Below are 10158 nucleotides of genomic sequence, written 5' to 3'. Positions count from 1 at the left end.
GCACCGCGGTCGGGCGGACCGGCCCACCCCGCTCCTGCGGGCTGCCGCGGAATCCCCGCCCCCCGGGCAGTCCCCGGGCCCAGACCCGCCCCGCAGGAGCCGCTCGTGGCAAAGTCACCGTCCCCCGGAACCCGCCGGGCTCCATCAAACGCCGAGGCCCCGCCCTGCAACGTCATGGAAACAAGCGCGTCACCTCCCATCCGCCAGTCAGGGCGGCGTGGGGGCGGGCCGAGGTGCGGGACTCCGCCCCCGCCGGCTCCGTGCCTATCGCGGCGCGTCCCTTCCCGCCCCCCGAGGGCGCCGCACATCGGGACCCCCCTTGGGCGACCGCGCGAGGGGCACCGCCACGTGACTGACGGCCGGGCGGCGAGGGGCGAGGCGGGCACCGGCAACGGAGGGTGAGCAGCCGCGGGCGGGCGGGAGGCGAGTGGGCGGGAGGCGCGCTCGGCCCGGCCCCGCCCCGCCCGGCTCCGCTCCGCCCCGCCCGGCTCCTGTAGCGGTCGCCGTGCGGGGCTCGGGCTCCGCGGCGCGCTCGGCGCTGCCCGGTGCGTGCGGCACGAAGCGGGCGGCGGCCCCGGAGCGCCGCCGGAGGGTGAGTCTGGTCGTGGCCGGCGGAGCGGCCCGAGCCCCCCCTTCCTCCGCCTCCTTCTCACTTCCCCCCCTCCTCCTCCCTCCGCGCCGGTGCCCCCTTCCCGCCCCTCCCGCCCTCCCCAATTCGGTCCCGCGCCCCCGCCCCTTTCCCTCCCCGCTCCCTCCCTCCCGCGGCCGCAGGGCGGGGGCGGCGCGGCGCGGGGACCTCGCGCTCGGCGGGCGGCGGCAGGGGCAGGGGCAGCTTCGCGGGCGCCTCGTCCCGACCGGCGGCGGGGGCGGCCCCGAGGTAAGCGCGGCGGGCGGGCGGTGGTTGCTGAGGCGCCTCGGATCGACTCCGTTCGGCACGGATCTGCTCCGCCGCTCTCTCCGCAGTGGCGCGCCGGCAGGTGCAGGGGCTCGGCGGGGCGGGGGCCGCGGAGCCGGGGCGCCGCGTGCCTCCCGCTGCGCTCCGGTGGGAGGTAACCGGAGCGCGCGGTGCGGCGTGACCTTGAGGGCAGCGGATGCGGGGCCGAGCGGGAGCTGCCCCGCACGGCCTCGCGCGGATTAAGGTGGCGGCCGGGGGGAGCGGCCGTGCGAGCCCCGCGCTGCCGCACCCCTGGAGGGAGGCGGAGATGGAACGCGGCGCGGCGCATCGCGGATGGTGAGAGCGCGCCGCGGCCGGAGCGCCCCGCGCCGTGCGAGTAACCTTTGGATGGGCACCACGTGAGGCCCGGAGCGGCGGTGGCGGAGCGGCGGTGGCGGAGCGGCCGCGGGTCCGGGAGGAGCGCTCCTCCGAGTGCCGCTGTAGAGCCGCGTTGGGGCGCTGGGCAGCGGCGGGCGGGAGCGGGCCGCGGCGCTCAGCCCCCGGGTGGCGGGTGGTACCGAGCGGAGCCGCCGCGATCCGCAGTCGTTGGACGGGCATTTTCCCCTTTCATTTTTGTAAATGAATGGAAAGAGAAGGGAAGGATGATGAGCAGCAGCAAGTCTTCGGAGGCTTTTTTTTTTTTTTTTTTTTTTTTTTTTCTTCCCTTGCGTTTTTCTTAACACAGGAAATATCTGTTCCGTGTGGCATTGGTAATATCTGTTCCGTGTAGCTGTGTAAATGCACGCGATGGGCTTTCCATCTCGCGGTCTGGCAGACTGCTGGCGGTGCGCTGTGCCTCGCTACCCAGCTCCCTCAGGGTGCGTTCCCGGCACGGGTGTGCATCGTAGCTCCGGTGGGGGGGGGGACGAGCCTGGGGACATGCAGGGCACGTCCCTGCCGGCAGCGGGTCCCGGCCGAGCTCTCCTGGCATCATTCGCCACTGACAGCCTGCGGGGGAGGCTGCGGTGTGTCTGTAGAAAGCCCCACCACGTCCAAAAGTGCTGCATCCTTAATGCCCGAGAGTCCTGAGGAGTTGAGGTCCGAATGGTGTTTTTAGGTGGATAAGAAGATGTTGTTTCGGTAAACCTAGCAGCCCTCGGGTCGTGGCACAGTATGTCATAGGGTGGGAGCTCTGCCTATGGCCAGTGTGATTTATTTCCCTTTCCTTACATTGGACCTTATCAAGGATTTGTTCCGAACACCACAAATAAGGAATTCTTAACAGAAGTAAATTCGTCTGTCTTTAAACTGTGGACTTTGTTGGCAGGAATGGCTTCCAATGTACTAGAACTGCAATACTTATGGCATAATGAATGGAAACTCTCCTAGTGTCAGTGGAAAAAGTGGTCACTGAATTCAGTCAGGGAAAAATTAATGCACTTAAATGTAAAATTTCTGGTCTGGAGGAGCGTTGTTGGGTTGTTCCATTTGTCACTGTTCTGTTTATTACGATTGCCCACCCAGGTGGGGATGGTTTGAAGAAAACAAGGATCCTGTGTTCCTACAGGCACGTGCAGGTTTTCTCAATCGGTACTGCTGTCTTGGTGCTGAATGCAGGGCTACTACTTCGATTCATTCAAAAAAGAGTGCTGCCTATGGTGCGGGCATTAGAACGGCACAAGGGGAAGGTAATTGTGTTGGCGGTGTGGCTGCACTCTGTATGCATGCATGCAGTGACTCAGTACTGCATATTAAGCAGACATTGTGCTTGGGAATTTCAAGCACACAGCAGACAGTGTCGCTTTAGCATGGGTTCAGATGCGGGTCTTGGTTTCTTATGATGTGTTGCATAGAGATAATGGCATAGCCGAATTGCCCCCACTTGCACCACACACAGCTCATAACCCCCAGTAGATTCTGCCAGTTCAAACACTCCACTGTCTAATGCTGGAATCTCATCTAGAGAGTGGCCCTTTCCTGCACCGCAGTACAGAGGACTTCTGTCAGCTGTTGATGTTGATACCCTCTCATCCAAGCTGTAGGAGCTGAACCAGGAAGCTGAGGGGCTGGTAAATACCTTGCAGCTCACCATCGTAATGGTCTGTTATTATTATTTTTCTTTTAACTGAGTTTATTCAGAAAAGAAGAGTATGGCAAACTGGAAGAAATGGTCATAAGATGAAGATGTTGAGGCGAGATAAATGTACTTGTGCTTGGAAGACTTGATTTTGCCAATGTTTAAGATCTTGGAGTTGGGAACTCACTATTAACTGACAAGTTCAAAATGGACTTGGCACAGCAATCAATGACGTGCTGGAGCAAACAAGTCTGCCTTGACAGAAGGGTGGACAAGATAACCTAAAGTATCTTCTAACTCAAATTTCTTCCATTAAGGTAGACTAAATATTAATGGCACCGAGCATTCTTTACCACTGAAATGTGACCTCAAGGATGTCTTTTGCTGTTTGAACTGTTCATTTTAATATACTTTCTGCTCAGTTTTTGAAGGAAAAATAATGTTAGTGCAAGAAGGATGTGTTTCTTCCTCAAAGTCACCTTTCAGTCTGCAAAATTTTATCTAATGCAGATTAATGAATGGCAGTGATTAGCCTGGAGCATATCAATGTAGGTTTTATTTTTGAGAAAGAAGGAACACAGCCTGAATCTGTAGCAGATTATTTTTGTACAAAAGTACCTGCTTATCTTCTTGCAAAAGGATCAGTACAATTATATTCATATATTCCGAAATATTCCCAATGTTTCCTAAAATGAATAATAAGGGAAAAAATAAAAAACACAAACATGTTAAAAGCTGCTGTTCATGAGATACAGATCTTTTTGTGGAGTATTTTAATTAAAAACTAGATAAAATCTAGGAACTGCAGTATTGTCCCCAAAAATCCAACATGAGCTGTTCCTACCGTCTTGCTATGGTGCATACAACAGTCTCAGATGAGTTTATTTTCTGCTATTCAACCTGTTGCAATTATTATTGAGGGTATCATTTTTTGTTTCTCCTTACAATGTCAACTGATTGAAGAGCAAGGAGGGCTGCAGGCATAAGGAATGCTTAGTGGACCTATGATGGCTTACATACAGGAAGGTTATTTCTAACTTGTGCTAATTAATAATTAGTAATCTAATTGAAAATGGCTTGTCTTTACGTTTGGATTTCTTCAACTTATGCATTACTAATTTACTATTTTCCCCCCCCAGTTTTGGCTTCAAATAGCAAATAAAGTCATGCTCACTGACTGCATGGTGATGTGATAAATAATAAGGATCTGAGTTCACGATACCCCCACCCAAGATTTATATCCATTTGTAAAGAGTAAAAACATGCTCTGCGCGTGCCCTGTTTCAGAGATGCTTACAGGAGATGGAAGCAAGAACCATTAGTACAGATAGGAGGAATTTCTGGGAACTGCCATGTACAAAGAAATCAATTGGCAGAAAATGAGGCAGTCTTACTGTGGTACAGTTGCACCTTTTCATGCTGAATGTAGTCTCAACACAAGTACGTGGTATTGTCCAGCTTGTATTTTATTTCTAAACCATCCAGCTTTCAAATACAGTTTAAAAAATGAGTTTCTAGTTTTCATGACAGATTTCATTTGATATGTACAGTAAATTTGAGAGATCCGCCTGTTCAAGCTATTCATATTCCAGTAAACATTATGAAAGTGGTTTCTGCTGCCACTTATAAATCTTATTCTAAATGACAGATGACAGCAGGAGGTGTTATTAGTTTAATTCTGGTGAATTGCAAAGTAGGCATGAAGCTTTCTCGGTTGGTATTTCGAAGGTCTGGTGGGAGAAGAAATGTAAAGAAAATGTAGGAGGTGTTTAAAAAAAAAAAAAAGAAAAAAAGAAAGCCAGAAATAGCTTTTAAAAATAACGCCAAATTATTTTTCTCTAGTAATAGATAAGATGCAAAAGCATTTCACAAGGCAAATTACATCTGCCCTGTCTTTAAGGGGTAAATGGATGAAGAAAGAAGATGTACCCTCCTGTTAGCACTGTTGCCAACCTAAATGTGCAGTTGAGGATGGTGTAAATAACCTTTGAGGATGACAGGGTTGATAAGCTTCGCTGGCCAGTTCTGCCATTTAAAGCATGATTGGTGCGTCTCAGCACAAGGGTAATGTTGGTTTATTGCTGGATCTGTTTTAATACAGTTTTGAAGGAGAAACCCAAGGAAGTTCCTGCATGGCATGACCTTCAGCTTATGGTTAACTTCAGGGTTCTACGTGTCGCAGTCTTTCAATATTGCTTACAGGCTGGATGCCACCTTCGCTCCCAGTGAGCACAGGAAACATCATGTTCTTGAAACGCGCTTCTCGGAGCCTATCGCTTGTAATCTGCTACCCTTACTTGTGCCCTTATATTCACAGAAAGATAAGGTGGCAGTAGGGAATACAACACTATTAGGTTCTGACCACTTGGTGTACAGTGTCCGGTCTATGAAGAAGAGGCTTGAGATGTACCATGCTCAGAGCAGCTGATAGTGACTACAAGGCAGACGGGGTGATTCAGCCACTCATACTTTTTTTTTTATAGTTTGGAAACAGAGGTACTGAGGTACCCACATGCCAACTCTTGCTGTTGCTCTTGCCATCACTGGTTCCAAAGAATGTTTATAAATATATCTTGATAACCATCTTACACATATGAACACACAAAGCCAATACTTTAAGTGGCAATCTAACTTCCTGGGACTTAACCTAGAATTCACAGCAGCATATTCTTTTTCTGAATGTCCTCATTTAAACTCAACTTTTAGTATTCATTTTGATGCTCTGGATCTGATGATCTTGGCCACCTCTAATGTACGCGTAGCAGTGAAAAAAGATTGAATGTTCCTCACCCTGGAATTATAGATGTGCCATTACACAGAAGTCACACGGCCTTTTTAACACCATTTGACAAGTATCTGTCTTGTTTGCATGGTTCTTTCAGGATTGCTTCCATGTATGTGCAAATATGGAAATATGCTGCTTGTGGTATCTTCTTTGGCTCTCTGAGCAACTGCATTTCTAACAAAAACCAAGATTTCTTGGGTTTTATGTGGTAAGAGTTCTCAAAAAAAAAAAAAAAAAAATCAGCTGTGCATGATGGAATAAACTACATCTGTAAGTCAAGTTGGAATGCCTCCCTGGTTTTGAAACAAATTGAGAACAACTGATAGCTCCTTCTGGGGAAAAGTGGAAGAAGAGATGCATCAGCTGTGCATAACGGAATTTTATTACCATAGAAAGAAATAGCTATAGTGCTCTTCACTTAGTTGATACAAAGAGCTTAGCAACTAGCAGTAAATCTTGTGGCTACTGCAAATTTTCTTTAGGAAAGCCTGTAAAATATAATAAAATGTGAAGAAGATGGTTGTTGTTATTCCTCACGAGCATATCTTACATGGTGGATGTTCCAATAAATGAATCTTTCAGATCTTAAACAAAATAATTGCTAATCGCTTTTATTAACATTAAGGTGTTTGTTGTTTTTTTTCTTTTTCATTTCTTCTTATTCTGGAGATTGTATTGTGGCCTTCTCCAGCAGCTATGCTGATCAGCACTATCCAAGACACTGCCAGGACAGTGAGACGACCTCGTCTCTGCTTCCCTCTTTGGCTTGTCACCATGTATAGAAAGTTGGTTGACGTGGCTGAGGCAGCCAGATAGCTGTTTTCACTTCCACTCTGTTCTGAGCTGCTCTGTAATTTTCCCTTCCTTTTTGCTAGTTGTTCTTTTTGTCCCTTTGACTTGCTGCACTACTTATCCTTATATCTTGTGCAGAGAATATGTTCCCCATGACAGGAGGTGAGAGGCAAGACTCGCAAGAGGTAAGCAGCATAGTGTGAGTGTTCAGGTAGCTGGTGTGGAAATGCATGTTCTTGTGTATCTGTCAGGTGGCACTGCTTGCTGGAAAGCAGTAACCTTTTCACATAGAAGAGGCCAAAGTGGCTGCTCTGACAGCAGATTGGAAAATCACTGGAGAGCTAGCTGTCAACTAATGACTTTCCAGAAAAAGGTTTGAATTTATCCATAAAAATCTTTGCACTAACTAGGATTTTAAAGAATACTGAGATCTGTTTGCTGCACGCTTTAGTGATTTCTAATGCTGCAGTGGAGGAAATAAAGAACCACTATTCATACTGTGCATCCAGACTTGCTTTCTGAGGTTTTGCTTAGATAGGACTGAGGAGATAGAAAAAGTAAATGGATAGAAAACATGGCAGGTATGGTCAGCCCTTAAGTTATCTTAGAAAGGATAGTATTTTTGTATCTCCCCTGGCTATTTAGGTACTAAATACCTACAGGTTAACATGCATATTTAATGTTTTTCTTTTTCACTTTAATATAGATGGTATTGCTATTACTGTGGAGTCACTTTGTGCATCATTGTTTTTTTTTTTTTCTCATGTTGCTTAGATCTGCCAATTTTTTGTTCTTCGCTTGGGAATGAAGTTGGTAGTACAAAACTTTGAAGCCTATGGAACATAATGCAAATCAATACTTAAATTAGAACACTGTCTAGCAACCTCACCCCTGTGAGTTAGTGTAAAACATTAAATGATTTAAACTGGCTAGCAGTGTCTGTACCAAATAGCTTTCAAATATATGTATCTGAGAAGCTGGAGACTGACAGCTGAGAGGGTGGGGAAGGTATTACACTGCTGGTAACTCACTGATTCCAACTGTCTTACTTATGCTTTTGTAACAACGTGGATCACTTCAGCTTGTTTTCACCTGCTTCGGCTCTGAAATCCATGTAGTTAAGTGACAGCTATCTTCACATCTGACAGTGAGCTTACTTTACATAGAGAAATGCCTTCAGGTCTTCCTGAAGTCCTGTTTCAGCAATGTGTTTTGATAGGTGGTGGATCTGACTGTGGTGACAGCAGATCTAGAGGCTTGTTTCTGAACTTGAGCTGTATCTACTTGGAATTTGAGAAAAGCATGGTCTCTTGCCTTTTTTTGTTACTCTTTGTTTGTTAGTTGGTTTCTGTTAGTGGAGGCACTCTGAGTGGTGCTGCCCATACAACAGAGACTGCCGCTCAGCAAATACCAGTTTATAGGAGCTTTTTGAAGTAGCTTTAGTATGACCATGTGTATCTGAAAATGATACAAAAGTGTATCAAGCAGTGGTAAGGATATAATTTGCTTGTGAGTGAGCACTTTGCATGTGGCTTCGTCTTGCCAGCAGTGCTGCTACCAACACTGGACACCAGCTTCTAGAAAATCCCTCAGAAAATGTTGCTTAGGTTATTTCAATTATGTGAAGTTTGACATCCTAAAGTTACAGTATGAATTTAGGCTACCCCAAAACACAGGAAATCAGTTTATCAGATGGGAAAATACAATACGTGTATGCTTGAAATATTATGGTGTGTTTTCTGGGAAGGTATTGCACTGTTTTAATTGGACTTGTTGATCCTAAGCTAAGATACTGAATTCACATAGACTGAAGTTTTTTGTTCTCATTCTATTGCCATATTTAAAGTTAAAGAAATGAATATGGAGAGCAAAACTATGTTATTAATCTTGTGCAGTGTGGTTTGAAGTTCACAAAGTAGATACCGTTTGGTTACAAAACCTGATGAGTTCATTGCAAGCTTCTGAGAGGTGTTGCCAGAGGCTCCTCCTGAATGTGGTTGAGGTGACAAATTAGAAAGACTATGGAAAAACTTTCAGGACTGCTGTGTTTTGTATTTGGAAATGGTGGTGTGTCCAGTATTGGGTTTTGGTAGTGAGGCTGCTATGTAGCCCATATCCCTGTGGGTGAAGGCAGACAAAGTAGTGGCTGTCCTGGGACTTAGCCATGCCAAGTTGTTTCTTTGCTGCGGGTAAAAAAGCGGACTGTCATGATGGTACAATACGTTTCAGCCTTTGGAAGGTGAGCAGAACCATGCCTGCTGTCCTATGCCTTGGATGTAACTGTTTCATGTGGCACTTTTGGGCCAGTGGCCTCTGGTTGGGGAGATCTTTAAGGAAAGCCTCAGGCATCTCAGGTATGATTACCTTGTAAGTAGGCCTACAAAAACACTGGAGAAGGATTTGGTATCAGGAAATCTTACTGGCAGGAAAGAGCTGATGGCTTTGCACTGAAAGAGAGTAGATTTAGATTAGATATTAAGAAGAAACTCTTCTCTTTGTGATTGGTGAGGCATTGGAACAGACTGCGCAGTGAAGTTGTGGGTGCCCCATCACTGAAATGTTGGAGGACAGGTTGAATGGGGCCCTCAGCAGCCTGATCTAGTGGGTGGCACCCCTGCCCCCAGGGACTGGAACTAGACGAGATTTACGGTCCAACCAAAAGCATTATGTGATCTTGTCATAAACAAAAGGGTGTGGAGTTGGCTGAGTGCTGGTGAGGTCTAACCCACCCAAATCAGCATTAGCTGAACCATGGTCTGTGTGGTTCAAGAGAAAACCTGTGTTCTCAAGGCAGCATCTGAGATGATGTTCTGTTTTACATGCCTGTGACAAACAGAAGAAGCTAGCAGAGGGTCACTTAAGACAGTTAGGGACCTTGTGTGTATGAAGATGAGCAAGCTGACTGTGCTGCTTGAAAGGAGGAGGATGAAATCCATCTTAGCATTGTGGTCTTCTCTGTAATATTGTAAAGTTGTTTTTTTTTTTTTCTTTTTGGCCAGGGATGAGCATAGAAGTGAGGAAAAGCTTCTATGGTGGCTTGTGCTACTGAAACTTGTGCTGCTCTGGGACGGGGCAACCTCTGCCAGCCCATTGACCTTCAGAAGGAGCCACATGCATTGCTTCTGTCTTCTTGTCACTAATTCTCATCTAGGTCTTTCCCTGACCTTGTAGTCAGGTGAGCATTAGTGCCTGCACAAGCCAGGGCACAGGGCTATACCTTCTGGCAGCAGGCTGAGTTCGGATATTCCTAAACTAACCGTGAAACCACATCCTCACTCTTGCATGTGCCTCCTTTTACATGGTAATGTATCTGCTCGATATGCTAATTCATGCTGTTAGCATTGGTAGTGCAATCCTTGCCTCTTGCATAACCACTTCAAAAACTGAAACTAGTCACTCCAGGCCTCTTCTGCTGCTGAAGAGGCATAAGTACTGCTGAGATGAGATTCATGTGACTGTTTTAGCTTGTGTCCCAGAAAGCTGAATTTGATCTTTTGGCAGGAGTTCTAAATCTTTTCCTATTTAATATGGGGAGGAAAAAAGCCTACAGTGCCCACCTTAGCATTACCGTTTGGTCAGGTAGATCTTACACACAGTGGTAAGAATGTGAACTTTTAACCCCTGTAGTTC

At 47.1% G+C, this 10158-nt stretch overlaps 1 protein-coding gene across 3 annotated transcripts in view; it reads left to right on the top strand.

Annotated features, from left to right (window-relative positions):
* The first annotated feature begins 531 nt into the window (after window positions 1–531).
* Window positions 532–10158, top strand: part of ATP2B1 (ATPase plasma membrane Ca2+ transporting 1) — a 59088-nt gene continuing 49461 nt past the window's right edge. For 2 of the 3 annotated variants that reach the window (XM_042815377.1, XM_042815379.1), the window contains exon 1: window positions 815–877. The gene's annotated coding sequence lies outside the window, so the exon portion shown is untranslated. Of the gene's footprint in view, window positions 593–814; window positions 878–10158 lie in introns of those variants that run through there. The other variant, XM_042815378.1, reaches the window with a different exon arrangement.

Source organism: Centrocercus urophasianus, unplaced genomic scaffold, assembly GCF_019232065.1.
Source record: "Centrocercus urophasianus isolate 14NV4802_14NV808 unplaced genomic scaffold, USGS_Curo_1.0 seq_15, whole genome shotgun sequence".
In the NCBI taxonomy this organism is placed as follows: domain Eukaryota; kingdom Metazoa; phylum Chordata; class Aves; order Galliformes; family Phasianidae; genus Centrocercus; species Centrocercus urophasianus.
The sequence above is the reverse complement of the archived record's forward strand: the minus strand, read 5'-3'. Positions and strand labels throughout refer to the sequence as shown.